This window comes from Eulemur rufifrons, chromosome 7 (genome assembly GCF_041146395.1).
Source record: "Eulemur rufifrons isolate Redbay chromosome 7, OSU_ERuf_1, whole genome shotgun sequence".
In the NCBI taxonomy this organism is placed as follows: domain Eukaryota; kingdom Metazoa; phylum Chordata; class Mammalia; order Primates; family Lemuridae; genus Eulemur; species Eulemur rufifrons.
This window is the reverse complement of record NC_090989.1, coordinates 2,503,274-2,524,615: the sequence shown is the minus strand read 5'-3', so window position 1 is coordinate 2,524,615 and position 21,342 is coordinate 2,503,274. Positions and strand designations below refer to the sequence as shown.

At 55.3% G+C, this 21,342-nt stretch overlaps 1 protein-coding gene across 4 annotated transcripts in view; it reads left to right on the top strand.

Annotated features, from left to right (window-relative positions):
- Positions 1-21,342, top strand: part of AGPAT3 (1-acylglycerol-3-phosphate O-acyltransferase 3) — an 89,102-nt gene that overhangs the window by 2,735 nt on the left and 65,025 nt on the right. For 2 of the 4 annotated variants that reach the window (XM_069474914.1, XM_069474915.1), the window contains exon 2: positions 15,684-15,745. The exons of 1 other annotated variant lie outside the window; for it this stretch is intronic. The gene's annotated coding sequence lies outside the window, so the exon portion shown is untranslated. Of the gene's footprint in view, positions 1-15,683; positions 15,746-15,773; positions 15,903-21,342 lie in introns of those variants that run through there. One more of the 4 variants, XM_069474917.1, reaches the window with a different exon arrangement.

Below are 21,342 nucleotides of genomic sequence, written 5' to 3'. Positions count from 1 at the left end.
TAAGTTACTAATTTCAAAAGGCTGTGATTTAGGCAAATGCATTAGTGGTTCATGTTCTGATAGTCTTTCATTTATTAATAGTTATTGAGAATAATTCACCGTATTTTGATTATCGCTGTCAAGCAAAGTACAGGAGATGATGCCCCGACAACCTCGGGACGGGTCTGTGCTGAGTTTGAGGTGGGGAAGCAGAGCTGGTGGGGAAGCTGGTGTCGGCTCTCGAGGCTGCAGGGCCGAGTCTGCACCCGGCCAGTAGAGGACGTGGGCTCTAGGGTTTAATTGGCCACATCTTTCCCCAGCATAGATAGAAGGATGCAGAAAGGATACATTTCAGATGTTAGTGGTAGTGAATTGAAAGCAACATAATGTCCTTCCGTACGTGACAGGCAGAAATCTCCCTCCTGGCTGGGGTGCTTGTTGTCACTTAGGACTAAAATTGAAGCTGGGTGCTCGTGGTGGGACAGCGTGCCAGCAGCCCAAAGGCCCGTCCCCAGGTGACCCGGAAGGCCATGCGTCATTGATGGAGATGGTCTCGATTCCTTTCTGAGAGCAGGTGGGGAGTGAAATCCGTCATGAATAACAGCAGTAATGAACTATAAAATGAGCTACAGTGACAGGCGCTGCGAGGACATCCCTCTGCCACCCACTGCTGGCCCTGCCTGTCTGCCCTCCTGCTCCTCACGGAGCTCGGGCTCCTGCCTGCTCCTCACGTCCTGTTTGCTGACCCGAACATTTTATAAGCATGTGTCGATGTTAAATTTGTGCCCTGCTCTATAATTTGGGCTTTACTTATTATGCTGTGACGACTGCGACGGCTGCCCCTGCAACCAGGGAGGAGGCGCTTTGCCCCGTCTCGCAGGCCTGAGCCGACACGGACGTGGGAGCCGACGGGGCGCGTGGCCCGGGTGCTCGGCTGGGCGAATCTGGGTTTCAGACAAGGTCTAGGATCGAATCCGGAGGTGTCATTCCTTTGTCAAACTCCCTGGATGCTCAGGAAACTCAGCATATGAAAATCTACATTTCTAAAGAGAAACTAAGTCATTGGCTTCACACACATGTTCGTTTTAAAACTTCTCACTTGTAGAGTGCTGCGCCTGCTGGACCGGGCTCCGAACCCCCCTGAGGTGGTGGAAACAGCCACGTGCTGCCTAGGACGTGCGGTCAGGAAGAAAACAAATTCCGCTTGTGTGAATTCAGGTTTTCATCTTGCGCTGGGTGGGAGTACAGCGAAGCGCTGCATATTGACTTTTAATATAAAGAATGTGCTGATGATGGGGGTAAGCGCTTTGTGGATTGATTTCTGATTTAGGCCATTGTCCTCGTCTAATTGGAGTGATTGATTGAATGAACAAATGTGCCTTTTATTAGGGAGACACATCCTTCCTCCATCCAGAAATTAATTGGTATACCTTGCAAGATACGATAGAATAGCAATGATTTTTGCCAAACCAGGACAGAAGTCAGATTGTGAAACGAAGACTGCGTCGGCCTGAGTTGTTTCGAGGAAGAAAGGGGAGCAGGAGGGGCCCGGACCTGGAGGCGGGTCTGACGCCTGTGAGAGGAGGCGGAGGAAGCGGGACTGGGAGGGGGCCTCAGACCCGCCCAGTGCCAGTCCTGGGCCAGCAGCCACCCCACAGGGACCCGCATGCCCCAGGACCTGCAGAGTGGCCCCTCCCAGGGGTCCTGAAGGCACGTGAAGGAGGAGGCCGTCAGCTCACCTGCCGGCACACCTGCCGGCTCACCTGCCACCCGGAAGCCAGCTCTCTCTGGCAGGGAGGCTCCGCCTGGGCCTTACACACAAAGTTCAGTGACTATTGGTAATCCACAAAAACAGAAGCACGCAGTAAAAACAATCCCAACTGTTACCCACCTCACGATACGGGCGATATTTGGACTAGTTTTAGAAGAAGCCCGTGGTGACAGAGGCCTCCTAGGCCGAGGCCCGGGCCCCTGTGCCGTGGGGCGGTGAGCTGGCGGCACAGGCGGGAGGAGCCGGCGATTTCCAAGTGGATGCTGGAGATCAGAGCGCACACGTTTATTTTTATTTTTATTTTTATTTTTATTTTGGAGAGCACACATTTTAGTGCATGCAGGTTATTTTCAGTTTTCTAAATCAGGAAGTGTATGACTATAACTTAAGTCCTGGGACGTTTGTTAGGAAGTATATTTGTGGCTGCAGTTCAGGTCTGGCCTCAGGCTGGCATTGTAGCTCCTGGAGCCCCGACTGCTTTCTACCTTTTACTTCTTATCTTTAGGTTTTCACGAGTTATTGAATATAAAATGTTTTTTATTGGTGAACAAATCTATGCATGCAAATTGTAAACACGGATTCCGGCAGGGGCCAGGCAGGCAGGTGAGTGAAAACGCAGGTGTGAGACCCTGGAGGGGAGGCCCTGCCTCTTCCAAGGGCTGCTCGCCTGACCGCAGAGCAGCAGAGCAGGGCCGGGGGTGCAGGGCCAGAGTCACTGGCTCTTTGGTCTTCGAGAGAAGCCAGAAACCTGGATTTTTATATGCAGTTTATTTGTTTTTAACAAATCACACACGCCAAACTGAAAATGTTGCCTGAATTCAGCCGTGGGCCATTATTTTTATAACCTCCGGTCTGTAATATTTGTTTATTTCTTGAAGTAATGTAAGCTGATTAATTGAGGACAAAATAGGCATTTCCAAAATGCGTGCAAGGGAAACGAAAAACACATCGCAAAAACCCAAGTATTTATGTGAAGACAAAAACTGAAAGAATTGTGCCTGCTGTCTGAGGCGGGGCAGGAGAGGAGGCAATAATGGCACCAGGAGAACCGGCGTCGGTTGGGAAACAGAGTGCTCTGTGTGTCTCTAGTGCCTGTAGAAGACCCTGATAAGATCTGTGTAAAGATAAAGTCTGCAAAAAATAAGGTTTTCAGAACGGGTGTGTGCACTTACAGGAAGGCACTTCTAGTCTTGATCTGTGTTCACTGGAAGTCCGTGCCCCTGTCCCTGGGTACTCCTGTGGGGGCCCCCCGCTGTCCTGTGGATGGACCTCAGGGAGGGCTGTTTCCCAGAACAGCTCCAAGTTACAGCCGCCAGCGCGCGTAAGGCTGGTCCACATACTCCTGGGCACTTGGTACTGTGATTAATCTTTGCAAAGAGAGCAGGTGCAAAGCGTGGTCCAGCCGTGGCCAGCGTGGCCTGGTGTGCCCCTCCCCCCCGATGGAGCTGAGCCTCTCCGTGTCTTCGTGGCCCTGTGTGTTTCGTCCTCGGTGAAATTCTTGTTCGTGTCCTTTGTCCATTTTCCTATCGGGCTCTGCCTTTTTCATATATGTAGTTTTATATATGTTACGTGTTTTCTTATAAGTTCAGAATATTAATCGTTTGTTGTAATGTGTGTGTCAGATACTTTTTCCAGTTGGGTCTTTTTCTTTTATTTTGTGAACAGATGTTTTTAACTTAATATATAATTTATCCTTTCTTTTCTGGGTGGTGCCTTTTGAGTGTTGCTTTGGGATTCCTTCCCACCCCGTGGGTCACAGATGTATTCTGCGTTTTCCTGGAGACATTGTAAGTTTGCTCTCCACACTTAGTCCTCGATCCCGCAGAGCTGGCTCTGCCTAGGTCGCCTCGAGTGTCTTCTGATGAAGCCTCGCGATAGTCCACACGCCGCCTCACACTCTGCGGTAAGTTCATTCCCAGGTGCCCAGATCATCTTTGTTGCTTCTGTAAATGGTGTTTTTAAAATTTATTTTTGAAATTTCTAACTCCCGGCTGGTGTTACAAAGAAATATAGGTGACTTACGGGTTGTGTTTTAACGGCCAGTCACCTGCCACTTCTTATGACGTGTTTGTAGGTTTGGGGGATTTTCTGCATAGGCATTCATGGTGATGGCTTTGTTTCTTCCTTACACCTTTAATAGGTGTAAGGTGTTTTCCTTCCTGTTTCACTGCCTGGGCCAGGGCCTTCAGAGCAGTGTTGAGTGGAGGCACGACAGGGTGTCCTTGTCTTGGTCCCAGTTTCAGGGAAATGTCCCTAATGTCTCCCTTTCTGCTGTTGGTGCAAACTGGCTGCTTAGTCCTGAATCTTCCCATTGCTACAGGAGGCCATGGGTGGGAAATGCAAACACAGTGAGACAAAAATAAGGAGATGAAAACATGATTTACCTTCATGAGTCGTCAGGGAGAGGCAGACCTAAATCACGGTGGGCTGTTGCCTGTCCCCGCCAGGGTGGCTGAGCTGTGACAAGCCCGCCTGGACCGAGCGTTGGCGCAGTGCAGGGCGGATGGCGGCTTTGGGCACTGCGGGGGGCAGCGAGGCAGCCTCACCTGGGGGGGTGTGCGCTTCCCGGAGGCAGCACTGTTTATCAGAGTCAAACCCCAGGTACTTTCTGAATGCCGTCTCCAGGAAAAACGACAGAGTAACTAACACGTGGTGCAGCCACGCGATGGAGAGAAGAATGAGGCAGCCACTACAGGTGACGGAAAGTGATTCTCACAAGTCTAACGCTGGGCAAAAGGGGACACCAACGCCAGCGTGCTCCCCGAGTGTGTTTGTGGGGCGCACGCTCGTGTTGGGGGAGCTGGGAGGGCGGCCCTTGGCGGGGCGGGCGCCGGGGACGGGAGGGCATGTGCGGGGCCCCTGGCAACTGGCCACATCTCGTTTCTTGATCTAGGTGTTGGTTACGTGGGCGTGTTTGGTCTGTGAAAGTCTAAGCTGCACACATGTGTATGCTACCTGTGTATGATGCCCAATAACAGGTTTGAAGAAGGAGTTGGAGAAAGTTGTGATACCGAAGACAGGCAAAGGGTCCCACGCAGGTGTCCTTAGAAGCCAAACGTGCATGACCTGAAGCCAAAGCGCCCGCACTGTGTAGCGCCAGCAGTCATCTGGACTGATGGTGCAGGAAGCTGTGCCGCCGCGTGGGAGGGCTGACTGTGTGGGAGGAGCCTCCTGTGTCCCTGGGGCCACTGACCCCGCCGGGCACAGCGAGGTGGTTAGGCATGAAGGACAGAAAGGCAGGCGGTGCACGCTTCCCCAGGAATCCCCGACCCCAGCCACAGTCGAAAGGGTCCCAAGGGAAGAAAATGTGGCCACAGACTTTGGATCCAGCTGGGCTGTCCTTCCAGGACGTGGGCTCAGACAGCGGGACCACCCAGAGCTCAGGGAACGTCGCTCGTACTCGCCCCTCTGGGAAAGTAACGCTGGGGCCAGGCGCCCGAGAGACGCAGGGGGTTCAGCACGGCGCTGCCCGCACGTCCCAGACACAGGGTGAAGACGGGTGCCAGTGCCTTTGGGGGAGACAGGCACTGTCCGGAGGGCACGCCTACGTGAGCCGTGTCGTGTCACACGGGAGCAGAGGGAGCCTGCCGCCTGGTATAGACATTTTGGCATGTTTTCGGGGGCAGCAGTAAACTTTAACAACACTGTTGACTGAAGCTGGGAGTGAGAGGGGAGAGAGCGCGTCGCTCCCTAGAACCCGTGATCAGACCTCCTGAGTCAGGGTGCCCTGCCCAGGGAATCTGCTGGGGGGAAGGGGACAGGGGCCACCTTGTGGTGACATGGTGACCTTTCCAGGGCTGTGCAGTTCAGCATTGGCAGCAGCCAAGGGCCTGTGCACAGGGCGCTGCGGGTGCCCCAGGAGGTGCCCACAGCGCAGAGCACGAGGCACCTTCGGTCAGGAGGCGGCAGGTCCCCAGGGAGCGCGCCAGGGAAGGACGCAGGGCGCGCAGCAGCGGGCGTGGGCCAGGCCGGGGAAGGACGTCTTCACCTGCTGGAACCGTGAAGCCCGGCACGGAGAAGTGAGCGGCCCTTCCGCGGGGCGTGGGGTGGGAGCAGGGAAGGACCACGGCTGCACGGATTGTGTTACCTGTTCAAAACCATGAAATCACCAAAAAAGAGAAGGCTTACCTTTCTGTAGACGCCTCTTCTCAGGTTAAACAAGTTCTCGTTTCCGAGAATGTTTTACTTAACATTGAGTTTTATCAAAACTTTCTGCACGTGTTGAGCTGATCGTAGGATTTTTTTCTCCTTTTATTTGTTAATTTGGTGATTCACGCAAGTAGATTTCCTTTTCTGGGAATTATCCTATCTTGGCCGTGATATATTATTTGTTTATTACAGTATTATAGTTGATTTGTTAATATGTTCTTTAGAATCTTTTGCATCTATATATGTTCAGAATTGAGTTGCTGTGTGACAGATTCAAGTTTTGCTTTTTGTAGCTTTGTGGAATTTCCCCCCCAAATATCTTTGATCCAGAACTGGTGGAATCCGCAGATGTGGATAGACGGATACTGTGCCCCTTGCACCGTGCTCCCGACCTTCTCACACCGTGCTCCCGACCTTCTCACACCGTGCTCCCGACCTTCTCACACCGTGCTCCCGACCTTCTCACACCGTGCTCCTGACCTTCTCACACCGTGCTCTGAGCCTTGCAAATGCCTGTTGGTGTTTTTCCTTTGTTGTCTTTCTGCGCTGCATTCTGGGTTATTTCTTCTGCTCTGTCTTCCAGTCTGTCAATTTTATCTTCATTTCTGTCTGATCTGCTATTTAACCTGTTCTTTACAATTTTCATTTTAAGGATTATATTTTTCTCTCCTAAAAGTTTTCTGTTTTTTTCTTCAAATTCTGTCTCTTCTCTTGTTTGGTGTTCTTTTCCTTGCATGTATTTTGATTTCCTCTTTTATCTCTAAACATACTTATTTTCTATGCTATAACTAATAATACCAAAATACTAGCAATAATACCACCAAATATAATACCAAAATTTGCATTTCTTTTGGGATGAATTCCACGACTCGTTCTGCTGCCTCTTGCTCTCTGAAGCGTGTTTCTTATGTGCTGTGTAATTTCAGATTGTGGGCTTGTTTCAGGTAAACTTTGTAGACTTCTGCAAGGCTCGAAGGGAGCCAATCTCCCTGGAGAGAGTTCCTGCAGGGAGCCTGGGAATCGGGCTGATCTAGAACCACTTTAGCTTAATTTCCTGACTTCTAAAGATGTAATTGACTAAGAAGGAAAGGGACCCTCAAATGGAAACCCGAGACTGAAGACACTGCTGGTGGTGGAGGTGACCTTGTGTAACTCCCGATGAGTAGAGCGATGCCAACCAGGGCGGGAATGCCGTGGGCCGAGGTTTGCTGGCGTGACTGCCGTCGTGGGGGAGATTCATCCTGGCCCAGCACGGCCTGTGGGAGACATCGTGCAAGTTCCAGGGAGTTTGAAGCTGGGAAGACCCTCCCTCCTCAGCACGTCATTGTCAAGTGCTTTGAACTTGTTTCAAGTTGTTTGGGACACAACTGCAAAATGGGACTCTAGATTTTATCCTTAAAAAACTTAACTTGTGGTTGACTTCTCTATCACCCGTCCAACCTGGGATGATTTCTGCTATTTTAGAACAGGCAGACCAGGTCCCCGATTCGATTGGTTTTCTTCAAGTAACTTTCGTGTGGTGGCTGAAGGACCCGCACACACCACACGTGGTGTCCCTCCGTGGCAGTTAGGAGACCGCCGAGGGTCTGAGGTGGTGCCGTTCCCGGGATGCCCGTCCGGCGGGAGCAGCCCCATCCTTCTTCTGGGACCCACGATCCCGCTCTTCCCACTTCCCCATCTCTCTGGTGTCCAGGTCAGACACCCAGGCCCGCCCACGCCCCCTCCCCACCCCGGGCCCATCTGTCGCTCCCGGACCCTCGCCGATTCCACCCCCTGGATGCCGCGTCCGCAGCCCCCGCCACCAGCCTCGCCTCCTGCACGGCGTCCCATCGCCCGCACTGGGGTGGCTCCAGTCCAGCTCCGTCGCGGTCCTGCCCCGCCTGCGGCTGCAGCCGTAGTCCAGCAGCCCGAGTGCCGTCCCTGGTACCCGGCACAGCCCCGGAGGGACGCCCGCCGATGGTGCCACCTCCTCTTCCTCGTGCTCCTGCCTCCCCTGATCTTCATGCTGCTCCCGACCACGCTCTGCCTCGGACCTTGCACACCCTTTCTCTGGAACATTCTTTCTCCTTTTGCCTGGGGAGTTCTTACTCATCCTTCAGGTTGGCTGTCACTTTGCTATAGACGCCGTCCCATGCCGAGCCTGAGTTAGGGGACACACACACACACATACACACGCACACACACACACGTGCACACACACACACATTTAACAAACAAATGGAGGCCCATCACTTGTGCGATCTCTGCAGCCGCTGCTCCAGTTCACGCCACACTGCTGACCTTTCCTCCGCACTCGTCATCGGTGAAGACCGTGCGGACTGCGCGTGGCTCCCTGCGAGGCTGTAGGTGGCTGCAGCCAGCCCCGTCGGTGCACTTGATGCCATTTCTGTTGTTCCTGTTGTAAATGTGATGGATGTCTTCACACGGTTCTTTTCTGGCTAACTTCTTTTTGTGTGTGTGTTATTTTTAGAGATAGGTTCTCCCTCTGTCACCAGGCTGGAGTGCAGTGCTGTGATCATAGTTCACTGCAGCCTTGAACTCCTGCGCTCCAGTGATCCTTCTGCCTTCACCTCTCAAGTAGCTGGGAGCTGGGACTACAGGTGCGTGCCACCACACCTGGCTAATTTTCAAAATTTTTTTTTGTGGAGACAGGGTCTTGCTGTGTTGCCCAGGCTGGTCTCAAACACCTGGGTTCAAGCAATCCTCTTGCCTTGGCCTCCCAAAGCTCTGGGTCTAGTTAACTTCTTTTTTTTTTTTTTTTTTTTTTTGAGACAGAGTCTCACTCTGTTGCCCAGGCTAGAGTGAGTGCCGTGGCGTCGGCCTAGCTCACAGCAACCTCAAACTCCTAAGCTCAAGGGATCCTCCTGTCTCAGCCTCCCGAGTAGCTGGGACTACAGGCATGCACCACCATGCCCGGCTAATTTTTTGTATATATATTTTTAGCTGTCCATATAATTTCTTTCTATTTTTAGTAGAGATGGGGTCTCGCTCTTGCTCAGGCTGGTCTCGAACTCCTGAGCTCAAACAATCCGCCCACCTCGGCCTCCCAGAGTGCTAGGATTACAGGCGTGAGCCACCGCGCCCGGCCGGTCTAGTTAACTTCTTGAAGACAAATTCTGTAAGTAGATTGCTGAGTGGAGGGTCTCCACATTTCAAAGACACTGGACACATGTTGCCAACTTGCCTTTTGCAAAGCACGTCTGTCCCCCTCGTGCCAGCAGCATTTGAAAGAATAACACTGTTACAGGCGCTTGATGGTTTTTCATTTCCACTTATTTTCTGGTCCTGAAATCCAGCACACTGAGATTTTATACACTATATCTCGGCGTGAGACACCGCAGGAAGGGGGATCCAACACCGTACCCTGTTTGTTAAGTGCAACTGTGACAATGGACAGCAGGTGACGGGCTGCTGGGGAAGTGCTGGGACAGCCATGGGCTTGGTGGCTGGACTGGCGGGAGTGTGGCCGGGCAGGTGTGCTTCTCTGGGCGGCCTCAGCGCCTCTGTCCCTCCCCAGCAGCTTGTGCAGGTTAGAAGAGACCTCACGTGTGAAAGCGTGCGGTGGCCGGTGCAGGAGCATGTGTATGTGCTGTGCCGCATGCGTGTGCTGCATGAGTGCTGGCCAGGCCGCCCTGGGGACGACCGCACTCAGGAAACTGTCTCAGAACAGTGAGGACCGTGTTGAAAAGGCGGCGCAACCTAGAAACAGGACTGCGATCCGCGCAGGTGTGTCCTGGCCTCGGTGCCCGGCGTCTGGCCGTGCTGTTTCCTGGCGCTGCCCGTGCTTGTGGGCTTCTCCCTGCCCCCCGAACCCCCGCGGGTGGAGCTGCGGAGAGGTGGGTTCTGTCCTTCTCTGTGACTGTTCTGGAGGAACAGGGTGGTGTGGCACTGGGGCAGAGGACCCAGCCTTGTGCCACAGCTGTCACGGGGTGTTTCTGGAGCGCTGTAGAGGCCGCTGCGGGACAGTAGTTTCTCCAGGAGCTGGCACCTGCCCTGCGTATCCACAGAGCCGGTGTCTGTCCAGGCATCTCAGGTCAGCCCCACGCCCTGCGCCAACCTTTGATTTCCTTGTTGCTGAATCATTTCACGGCTCAGCAGATCTGAGAGGAGCGTCTTTTCTTCGCCCTCAGAGCCGCCAGTCTGAGAGTGGCGGGGGTTGCTGGCCGTCGTACACGTGGTGCCCGGCATTGGCGCCGCTGATGGACGGACCGGGGAGGCTGCTGGGTGGCTGCTCTTGTCTTGTCCTCACGCTGCTCTCTCACCTGGAGCGGGTGAGGAAGGGCCTCCGCGTGCCTGTCCAGTGCGAGAGTTCCGTGGCAGAGCTTCAGGGCAGCAGGCCTGTCTCGCTTTACTGCCAGGGGCGCCGGGGGCGCAGGGCGGGTGAGCGCTGCCTCGGTGACGCTGCCCTGTGTGGGTGGGTGGGTCCCACCTGGGCATGTGGCCTTTTGAAAATAAACTTCAAAGTTTGCAATCACGTTGGTGGTAGGACAGGCTGATCTAACGGGGATTTGGCCAGGTACTCTCGGTTTCCACACACGTGCACCTGCCAGAACACGGAAGCGCACGGCTAGCGACGGCGCTGGGTGCCTCGAGCTGGACACACGGGACAGGCAGCAGCGTGTGAACTGCGTCGCAAGAGAGATCTGTGACGAAGCTGGGGCTCGGTCACAGGGCTGGTCGTTCCTGACAAGGGGAACTTGGCGGGGGGTGAGAGGCGGATAAATGTATGAACTTTTAAAGGAAGAATTGAAAAGGAGTGCTAGTAATTATTATTTTCACTCTGTCATTTATTATGTATTTATTTCCAGAAAGGGATCAGTTTTTTCCTTTCCTTCCAAATTTATGGAAAGAAATGAAAATTGGAAGTATTTAATAACATTCTCATAATTTTTATTTTGTTTTTAATACCTTGTGATTATATTTTCAGGAAGCCTATGTAAAAGCAGGAGCTCCTTGTGTGACTGAGGTGGGAGAAGCCCTGTCAGACCAGGTGACCGGGGCCGGGCCCGGCGGCGCCGCGTTCGAGCCTCGTTGTCCCGCCCGACTTGGGCTTCAGTCTCTTCCCATCGCGTGCTCTGGGCAGCAGCGCCCGTGGGGCGTGGTGGGCCCTGGGATCCCTCCTCTCCAGTGGTTCCGTCTTCTGCCACGGTGCGGTGTCTGTCTCCTGGGAGGTCCTTCTGACCAGGAGGTTGTCTCTGCCACCAAGGACGTGCCACCTGCCTGGGCCAGGCCGTGGGGCACGGCAGGGGCGACCCCTTCTCTCTCTCTCCCGCCCTCCCCGCTCTGCCTCGTGGGGGCAGCGGCTGCAGCGCCGCCTTTTCCAGCGAGCGAGGCCTTGACAGCAGCTCGCCAGTGTGAGACGTGACACGAGGGGCCACCCTGGTCTTTCTGAATCCCCTCTTCGTTCTCGCCCTGGTTTCTGCTCAGCGGAGCACGTTGCCCTCCTGAGACGACAGGGGACCCGCCCGCTGCCCGAGGGTGGAAGGAGAGTTTGGCCGGCACAGGCCTCCGCTGCTTCCCAGGGCCCATGGCTGCGTCGTGCCGCCGTCGGGAGCTGCGCGGGTGCGACAGAGGCCACGGGGCCCACAGCCCTTCCCAGAGAAGGCTGCCGACCTCCGTTCCGGACCGAAAGATCCTCGAGAAGCGTGACCGTGCAGTGTGTGAGCCTTGGTCAGAGCTGGTTTGCGACCGACTGCATGAGCAGCTCTGGGGCAGTCGGGGAAGCTGGAATGTAGATCGGCTGTTGGGTGGCGTCAGGGACATTGGTTTTCTTGGCGAGCTGTTTTGCTGTGGTTGTCAAGCAGAGCGAGCTGCTGTCGGGGAGACTCCCGGGAGGTTGGGGGATGTGCTGTGACGGCCGGAACTAACTCTCCGTGGTTCAGGAATAAAAACGTATGTGTGTACACACACGTATATGCAAAGAAAATCCAGCAAAATGTTAATTTTAATCTAGGTATTTGTGTACAGGTTTGTTGTACTATTCTTTCAACTTTTCTGTACAAAAAGTCGTGGCGAGCGATTCGTGCACAGGCACGGGTGTGTCCGTGGAGCCCGGCCGCGTCGTTTTGCTAATTAAGCACAGGCTGCATTCGAGCGTGGTGTGGGCAGGCAGACAGTCCTGATGTTACAGCTGACATTAAAGGGTGTGCGTTTAATGCGGTCAATGCGGTACTTTCATTGAGAGTGAGGATCTGCGAGTGGGAAGATGGTGGATGCTCTTGTTCCTTTCGAGAGGTGGCTCTGCAGTCGTCAGGCTTCTCCTGGCGGCTGAAATTCTGCTTTATTCATTTTAAAATTTTGTACTGGGATGGGGCCTTGCTCTGTCACCCAGGCTGGAGTGCAGTGGTGTCATCACAGCTCACAGCAACCTCAAACTCCTGTGCTCAAGCGATCCTCCTGCCTCAGCCTCCTGAGTAGCTGGGACTACAGGTGCCACCAGCACGCCTGGCAGATTTTTAAATTGTTTGTAGAGATGAAGTCTCGCTATGTTGCCCAGGCTGGGCTCAAACTCCTGGGCTCAAGCGATCCTCCCGCTTTGGCCTCCCAGAGTGCTGGGATCACAGGCGTGAGCCACCGCACCCAGCCTGAGGTTTGGCTATAGATTATGTCAGGGCCTCTTGGATGGGAAACATTGGTCAGATCCATTAGAGAAGCCCACTTAGGGCTAGTGAAAAATTGAATTCAAAATGCAAGATTCCAACTTCCACTTCTAGCCATGATGGAATGATGGGACCAAACTTCACATCCTTCCCTAATTGACCAGAAAAGCAAACAGATGCCTATGAAGCCACAGATCCCAGCCCCCGTCACCTGGGTGACAGTGGCCCCTGAGGGGGTGAGGGGTGTGTTACCACCACAGAGTTGCCAGCTGTGGCACAGGGAGAGGGAGCCCATGCCTGGTGGAGACGGAGCACGGAGCTCCAGGAAGGCTGGAATTGGTGGGGAAGAATCCTGGGGAGGAGGGAGTTGCACAGAGAAACAGCCGTGCAGAGCTGAGGGTCCCCTCTAGCCTTTGGCTGAGTGCTGGGCGGAGCACGTGTGTGCAGTCCTGCCAAGGTGGGGGGAGTAGGACAGTCCTGGAGTTCACGCAGGGCCGGGGGTAAAGTCCCCGTGCTCAGCAGCCAGGCGGTGAGACCTCGAGACTCAGAGCACGTCTGGTCGCGTCCTGCAAATGTCTGCCCATGACTCAAACAAGGCTTAAGAGCAAGACTTAGATCAAACAGATTCTAAGTTGACTGTTCCCAGAGCAAAGCCCAGCATCAGTCAGAGGACTCAGGAGACTCAGCATCCAACATCGAATGCACAATGTCCAGCAGCCAGTCGAAAATTACTCGCCATGCGAGTAATCCGGAAGAGGAGAAAATCAATTATTAGAACCAGATCCCCGTGGATTCACATCTATCTAGATGACAGGATTAGCAGGCAAGGATGTTAAAGTGGCTGTTATAGATAGGCTCTGGGTGTTCAGTAGCAGAGAAAATATGACCAAAACAGAACTTAGGGAGACAGTGGAATGACAGTTACCAGGGGCTGGGCGGGGTGGCAGGGAGGGGTTGGTAACGGGCACAGAAATGTGGTTAGATAGTCAGACAGAACGGACGGTGTGTGATAGCACAACAAAGTGACCGTCATCAGCAGTACGGGAGGGTGCACTTTAAAGTGACTGGAAGGGCGGAACCAGAGTGCTCCTAACACGGGGACCGACAAAGGCCTGAGGCGCTGGTCACCCCATTCCCACTGTGTGCCTGTGTCAAAGCATCACATGGACCCTATAAACATAAACAACTATTATGTGCTCAGAATATTTAAAAATAAATAATAAAAACCAAAACAAACAAATAAACAAAACTAAAGAGAAGATGGGAGATACTAAAAAAGACCCAGGTATTTTTCTAGAGGTGAGGACGCGCTGGCTGGGATCAGTGGTGGTTTAGACATTGCAGGAGACACACTGAAGACACAGCTCTTGTAAACTGAAACGGACAGAAACCAGAAGTGTGTCTGGGGGAAAAACAAAGACCACTGGACAGGGCCCTGCTTGGGACCGTGTCAAGCAGAACAACACGTGAAACTGATTTCCAGAGAGGAGGCACGTGTGGTGGGAAATGTTTGAAAATGGCTAGAATTTTTCCAAATTTGATGAAAACTCACATTTAAAAACCTCAACAAATGCCAGGCGGGTGAAAATGAAGAAAACCACACCAATGCACATCGTAATCAAACTGCTGAAAATCCAAAAGCAGCCAGAGCCCAAACCCTATCCTGTACACAGAGGAAGACAGATTAAAATTAGAACAGACTTCTTATCAGAAACCGCACAATCCTCAGACAATGAGGAACATCTTGAAAATACTAAAGGCCAATATGGGACACCTGTCTTCAAAGGCAATGACTCTTCACCCTACTCCATTCTAAATCTATTATAAAAAAACTAGGCTGAGGAGGTAATCCCAGCACTCTGGGAGGCTGAGGCGGGAGGATCGCTCAAGGTCAGGAGTTTGAGGCTGCAGTGAGCTGTGGTGACGCCACTGCTTTCTAGCCCAGATGACAGAGCAAGACCCTGTCTCAGGGGAAAAAAAATTTAAAATGGATCATGGACCTAAACGTGAAAGCTAAAACTAAGATTTATACAAGAAAAGAAGTGACAGATACGTTGTCTTTGGTCAGTTTGTGCTGCTGCAGCAAAAGACCTCGGACCAGTGGCTTGGAGAGCAGAAACTCGTTTCTCCCAGCTCTGGAGGCTGGAGGGCCAATGTCAAGGCTGCAGACCGGGTTCCCGGTGAGGTCAGCTGCCAGCTTGTGTCCTCACGGGCAGATCAAGGACGCAGCTCTGGCGAGTCTCCTCTCATTAGGCACCCACTCCACGCCCGAGGGCCCTGCCCACGAGACCTCCAAATACTGCCACTCGGGGGTGAGGCTGTCAGCTCTGAGTGTGGGCACAGGCCCAGTCCGCGGCCTGCACACAGCGGGGCGCCACTCAGCCTGGAGAGAGAAGGGAGCCCCGACACGCAGCCGCGCAGGCGAGCCCCGAGCACGTGTGCCGAGTGAGCTAATCCTGTGTGACTCCACTCAAGTGGGCAAATCCACAGGGACGGGAAGGAGCAAGGTGGGTGCCAGGGCCGGGGAGGGGACGGGGAGTTCGTGTTCCATGGGGGCAGTTTGAGTTTGGGAAGATGAGAAAGTTCTGGATTTGATGGTGGTGATGCTTACACGACAGCGTGAATGTGCTGAATGCCACTGAATTGTACACTTAAAAATGACTAAAATGGTAAATTTTATGTCACATATATTTTGCCACAATTTAGAACAAATGCACAAACTTGGGGCTTTGCCCTGTGACACAGGCTGTCAAGGTCTGCTGGAGGGGGCTGGGCCTGGCGGGGCCGAGGAGGGCGGGAGCACGGCTGGGGCTGGCGAGGCTGGGCCCCGAGAGCCTGGCATCCGGCAGGGCCTCGCCTGAGCTGTCCCCCTGTGCTTCGGGGTTCGGCCCCCTCCACCGTTGCAGAGCTGCAGGGAGCTGGGCTGGCTTTCTGGGGTCGAGCGGGGGCGACCTCTGGTGTCCCCGGGCTTGTTCACCCCGGGGCTGTCAGCTGGGCCCTCGGTGGGCCTCGGTCTGGTGTTTGCTGGGGTTGGTGGCCTGTTCAGTTCATGGGGAAGGAAGTTAACATGTGGGTCGTTTCTGTGAGCACCGCCTTTCTGGCGCCAGAGTGGCTGCATGTGGCTGGGTCCCGTGTGCGACTCGCCACCCCGGCAGGTGTGTTCACGTGTGTGCCTTTGCTTTCAGGCCGGCCGAGGCGGAACCTCTGAGGACGCTTGTTCCTGCTGCCCCTGCTGCCCTGGGCCTCGGTAAGTTAGGAGGGTGAGGCCGCCCGGCACGTGGCGCCGTGTGTGTGCGTGCGTGTGTGTGCCTGTGTCTGTGTTCGCTCACGCTGGACCCGGCGATGTGGGCCCGGCTGTTGTCAGCAGACGCGGAAGCCATCGGTCTCCGTCTCCTGCTGAGCAGGTGAGGACACTGTGGGGCCCGGCGTTCGGGGCCCCAGCTGGGCCTTAATGCCTTGTTGATCACTTTTCTTAAGGGGGTGTACGGTTTAATGTTTTCTTGTGGCCAAAAGGATACTTATGGTCACTTCCCATGTGTGCCAAATCCAGCTGATAAAGCTGAGATGAAACTGTTCTCTTCCTGCGAGGGGCGAGCAGAGCTCAAGGGGGCCAAGCCTCAGGCCGGGGCACTTGCTGGGTGCAGACGGGGTGGGCCCACTGGCCTGGCCTGGCTGTCAGCCGCCCTGGAAGCCTGTCCGTCTCCCTGAGACCGACGGGGGCAGCGGTGTGACTGGGGTGGGCTGACATGTGGCCTGAGGTCAGCTGCTGGCTGTGGGCGCCCTGCCCCGGGGAGGCTCCGCTGGGAAGCCCAGGCCCTGGCGGAGGGCGCAGGGGCGACTCTCCCCGTGCTCGGGGACCCCTCCTTTCGGGTTCCTGGCTGATGTCTCCTGCTCCGCACTCATTCCTGGGATCCGCTGTTGGTCGGCGATTAAGCTGTGGCCCCCCACAGTGACCAAGCCTTCACCGATGTCCTCCTGATGGCTTCTTTGGACCCGGGAGACGTCTGTCTTTGTCTTGCCGCCCACAGAGAGCGAATCCGTCTCTGCGTGTGGAGGTTTGCGAGTGACGCCCGTAGCCCCAGTGTGGCGGGCAGGCGGTCCCTCCTCCCGTGTCACGATCTCAACCCAGGGCATGCTGAACACTACGCGTGGTGAAGACACAGGAGTAGGGTTGGTGCGACCTGGTGCCGGGCGTGCACTGTCACGTGTGCAGCCGTGACTTCCGTGAAACGCTGCTGCTTGACTGCATGGACCGGGTGTCAGGACGCCTCCTTGGCTTTCAGATCAAAATGACTCTGTTTATTGTCTCTTTGGAATCAAGTATTTTGTCGTGGCAGCCTGTTTGACAGCTGACGCTGCGAGCCCACGGGCGTGGCGCTGCCGACCGCTGCTCCGAGCGTCCTGTCTCCAGCGTGCTGAGCCAGCACCGGCTTCCTTGCTGTTTCTGCTCGCTGTTGCTTCCTGCTGCTTATGGTTTTCACTGTTAAACTATTGTAAGCAAAGGACAGTCAAAATGTGTTCTATCCCTCCAGGTAAGCTCTCACTGTCTTCCTTTACTTCTGACTTTCGCCTGGCAGTCGTTGGACTGTCATCAGGGCTGGCCGAGGGTGGCCCGCAGGGCCCGTGTGTGGCTCCCGGAGCCTTCAGATCTGTGTGGCTCTGTCGCCGCGCATGGGAGGCGGGTGGCACTGACAGCAGCTCTTTTCTCGGGGAGAAACTGGCCGAGGCTCACCAGTCACGAGGCAGACCTGTTCCGGAAAGGGGGCCTTGAGGATGAAGTTGGAGATCGGTTTGATCTCCTCAGTCCCCTTCTGGGGACGGGGACTTCAGGGCTCTGTAACAGCCAAGGGCTGGGAAGAGGGCTGGGAGGAAGACGGAGGAGGGAGACACTGTGGGTTAGCACCACCGCTCGCCGCGGCACCGTTCCTGAGCCAGACTTTAACCCAGCGGCCGGCAGGGCCAGCTCAGCCGGCACATGGCGGAATGGCTTGAGTCGAGCTTCGCTTTTAAGAGGTGGGAAAGAGACAGCAACACCAAACAGATGATATTGTGCTGCACCTCCCCCCCAGCTAGTAACCATTCACATCGAAATGTGTAGCAAAGTATTTATTTGTGACTCTCATAAGATGTCCAAGTATCTAATCTGAAAAGGTGCACAACTTAGTTATCAGAGAAACAAACATTTAAAGCCGCATTCGTTACACGTGATACCACTGCACAGTCACCGGAACGGCTAAAACGGACAGACGGACACGGCGGAGTCGGCGAGGAAGTGGCGAGGTGGGTGCCGCGCACGGCGGCTGTGCCGGGCCGGTCACTCTGGAAGACTCTTGGGCGTGTCTGAAGCTGAGCAAGCCCACGGCCCGTGGCCAGCGGCTCCCCCTGGGCGAACCCCCCCAGGCCCGAGAACATGAGAGAAGCACGTTCCTCGGGGCCCGTGTGGCCCGTGGAGGCGGGAGGCTGAATGCGGGTCCAGTGTTTGTCCTGAGCCGCGGGCGTAGGGCGAGGACGTGTGAAGCACAGCCGCACTCGGCACGGGGGACCCCACAGACAGGCCGCGTGGCCTTTTACATGCACCTGAGACGCGGCCCCGCTCTCTGCCGCTCGAGCAGGAGGGGCGCTCACCTGGGGGAGGGGTGCCCGAGGGGCTGGGGCCGGTGACGTCCCGTCTCCTGACCTGGTGCTGCTCAGAGTTGCTTATGGTTTGCGTCGTTCTCTGTATCTGTGATACTTTGACAGGAAGTCCCCGTGAGACTGCTGTGTCAGCTGCATAAATGCTCGCGTTTTCAGTTCATCTGGTTTCCTCCAAGGGAAAACGTGGACTTTCAGAACAGCAGCCGACACCGTAGGAGCAACACCGGCTGGCATGTTGGGGGTCCACTCGGCAACAGTGGCAGAGGAGTCCCCTTGCGCAAGTGCCGTGGATCGCAGATGGGACGGGCCGTCCTCTGAGGTGGGGACATTTCTGAGTCCAGTGTGCTGGAAGACCCCACCATCCCCAGAGCCTAAATAACGTGGAAACAATGTGGGTGTGGCCCAGAGCTTACTGAGGTTTCCGGAAGGGTGTACGGGCCAGTGGTAATCTTTATTTGTTGTGATCTAGCAACACCCAGTGTCAGAGCTTGGGGGCAATTTGGTGACATCCAGAGCTAGCGCTGCATGGGGGCTGATCACACCCCCATCCCCCAGACGACCACGGGGAGTGCGTGTCCTGAGCGGAACAGCCGAGTTCACACACGGCCGTCCGCCAGCCAGACCGGAACGCCGGACGCAGGCTGCTACCGCCCGGGCTGGAAGGGCAGCGGAACCTACCAGAGAGGAGGCGTCATGTGACGGGGGTGGGACACAGGACGGGAGGTCCCTGGAGCCCGAGGTTTATGAGTCAGTGCCTGATTCACACAAGGCGTTTGCTTCTCTGGGCCTCGGTGTCGCCCTCTGTAGAGTGGGCCCGGGGGGCGTCTGTTTCAGAGAGCGCGGCTCTTGCCGGATATAGAGCAGGTGGGGGTGGTGGGAGCAGCCCAGCTGCCAGGCCCGGGCCGGGCTGACCCCTTCCTGGTGCCCTGTCATTTCATCCCTTCCGTCCCTGAGAACTGACTCCTGCGGTTTGTGTTTTGCAGAAGCGCAAGAAAAGCTCACGCTGCCCTCGGGCAACACGGGGTGACACCCCTGTTGGGCCCAGGGCGGCGTGTCCGGCCCCCTCCCTGCCCCGCCGGGATATTCTTGCGCCTGTCCTGAGCTAGCTCTTAGGGGGAGCGGCTGCTGCCTGGAGCCCCTCAGGACCTCAGCTGCAGGACTTCATCCCTGTGGCTTCACGGAAGGCTCCAGGTCTGGGTGCTCCGGGTCCCACAGGGCCACTCCCCTCAAGTCACTGGGGTGGCTCCTGAGAAGGACCTTGGGGCGCCGTGCGCCGTGGCCCTGCACTGACTAGCAGTGGACCAGGTCATCTCTGCTTCTCAACTCTCCTTCTTGCAGTTTTAGCTCATTCTTGTTTCCCCCTGGTCTTTCTTGCTTGTTTTAGGAGGGTTTTAAAGCTAGTTTGGTCTTTCTCGGGTAGTGCTGTCCAGCCGGTGCCGTCCCGGCGTGTTTATTTCGGGTCTTTTCTCTCCTCCCTTGCCTGTCCTGTGAGAGCCTGGCTTCCCAACCTCCGGGTTGGCCATGGCTCCTGGCAGCCCCTGGGTGGGGACGGTGTCCTCTGCAGCAGGAGGGAGCCGTGAGGGGGGGGCGAGGGGCCGCCCTCACCCCAGAGGTCAGTTCACCGACCTTCCGAATCTGCCTGAGCCCGTGGGGGCCTAGGTCACCTCTCGGTGAGTGTGACCCACGAGCCTCGGTGCTGTGTGTTGCTGCTCCCAGGGTGACCAGTGCTGGGGGCTTTGGAGACCTGGGACACTCCCTAGGGGTGACGCAGGGAAGGATGTCTTGGTTCATGGTTAAAACCTGTAGCACGACCTGTTGCTGGGATCCCACCGCTCAGGAGTTCTAGAGGGAGGGAAGCCCGCAGGACTGTGACTCCTGCCTGTCTCGGGGACTAGGGACATGGGGGCAGGTGGGGACAGTGTCTCTTGGGGCTCCCAACCTCTTCTGGGGACAGGTGTTTAGCCCCCGACGCGCTGGGGGTTTGTGCAGGCTGGTCCCACGGCCTGCGTGTGGGTGCTGTGCCGCAGCAGGGTGTGACAGATGCCCCCGAGGGGGACGAGGCCACAGATTGCCCGGCACTGTCATGGCCTGTGGGTATCGAACGGCAGTCTGAGGTCGCGCAGGGAGGCTGCCTGGAGAGCGAGAGGGGCCATGCCGGGCAGGGGGACGGTTATCTTCCTGCTGCGAGAAGAGAAAGCGCGTGTGGTAAAACGGCCGTGGTGGGCTCAGGGGTTCCGGCTCCCTGTGCAGCTCTGACACCTGCTGTGTGTTGGGGGAGGGGCTCGTCTTCGTGCTCTAGAAGGTGAGGGAGAGCCAGGCAGGGCTCGAGGCTCACACTTTGAGCAGCCAGCTGGTGTCTGGTGCAGGCGAATCTCCTGCAGGAGAAACTTTGCTCTTAAAAGAAGAAACAAGTCTTGGCAGCGTTTAGGATAATTGTTGGACTGTTGCAACCACCACCCAGGAGACAAAAGGTTGGAACTTAATATGCAAGCCAGTTAATGCTTTTCTTCGTACTTAAATTTTAATTATGAAAAACAATACAAGCTTATAAAAATTAAAGGCAAAACCAAGCCTAACTCATAATTAAAAATGTATTTTTTACTCCATCCTGAATCCCTCTTTTTCCTGGAGGTAAAGTGGTTTATGGTTTATCCTTCCGAGCTTGTAAACATGTAAGAACACATATATAAACATACTCGGTTTCCAAATATGTGTTTCTGTGTCATGACATCTATCTGTGCAACGTGGCTTTAACGTGTCTTGGAAGTCTGTCAGTACCGCAGTCCCCACCCCCAGGCCGCAAACCAGTGTGGGTCCCTGGCCTGTTAGGAGCCCGGCCACAGACGCTCCCCAGGGTTCGTGTCACTGCCTGCGCTCCACCTCCTGCCCCAGCCCGCCGGCCTCTGTGCGTGGAAATATCGTCTTCCATGAAACCTGGGACCCGGCCGCACAGCAGGAGGCGAGCGGCAGGGAGGGAGCGAAGCTTCGTCTGTGTTCATGGCCGCTCCCCACTGCTCACATCACGCCTGAGCTCCGCCCCCTCCCATCCTTCCACCCCAGTCTGTGGAACCGGTCCCTGGTGCCAAAAAGGTTGGGGACTACTGTTTTAGTACACATAGATCTCCCTCACGTAAAAAAAGACATCCTTTTTAATGCATTTTCTAAAGCAGCAGTCCCCAACCTTTTTGGCACCAGAGACCAGTTTTCGAG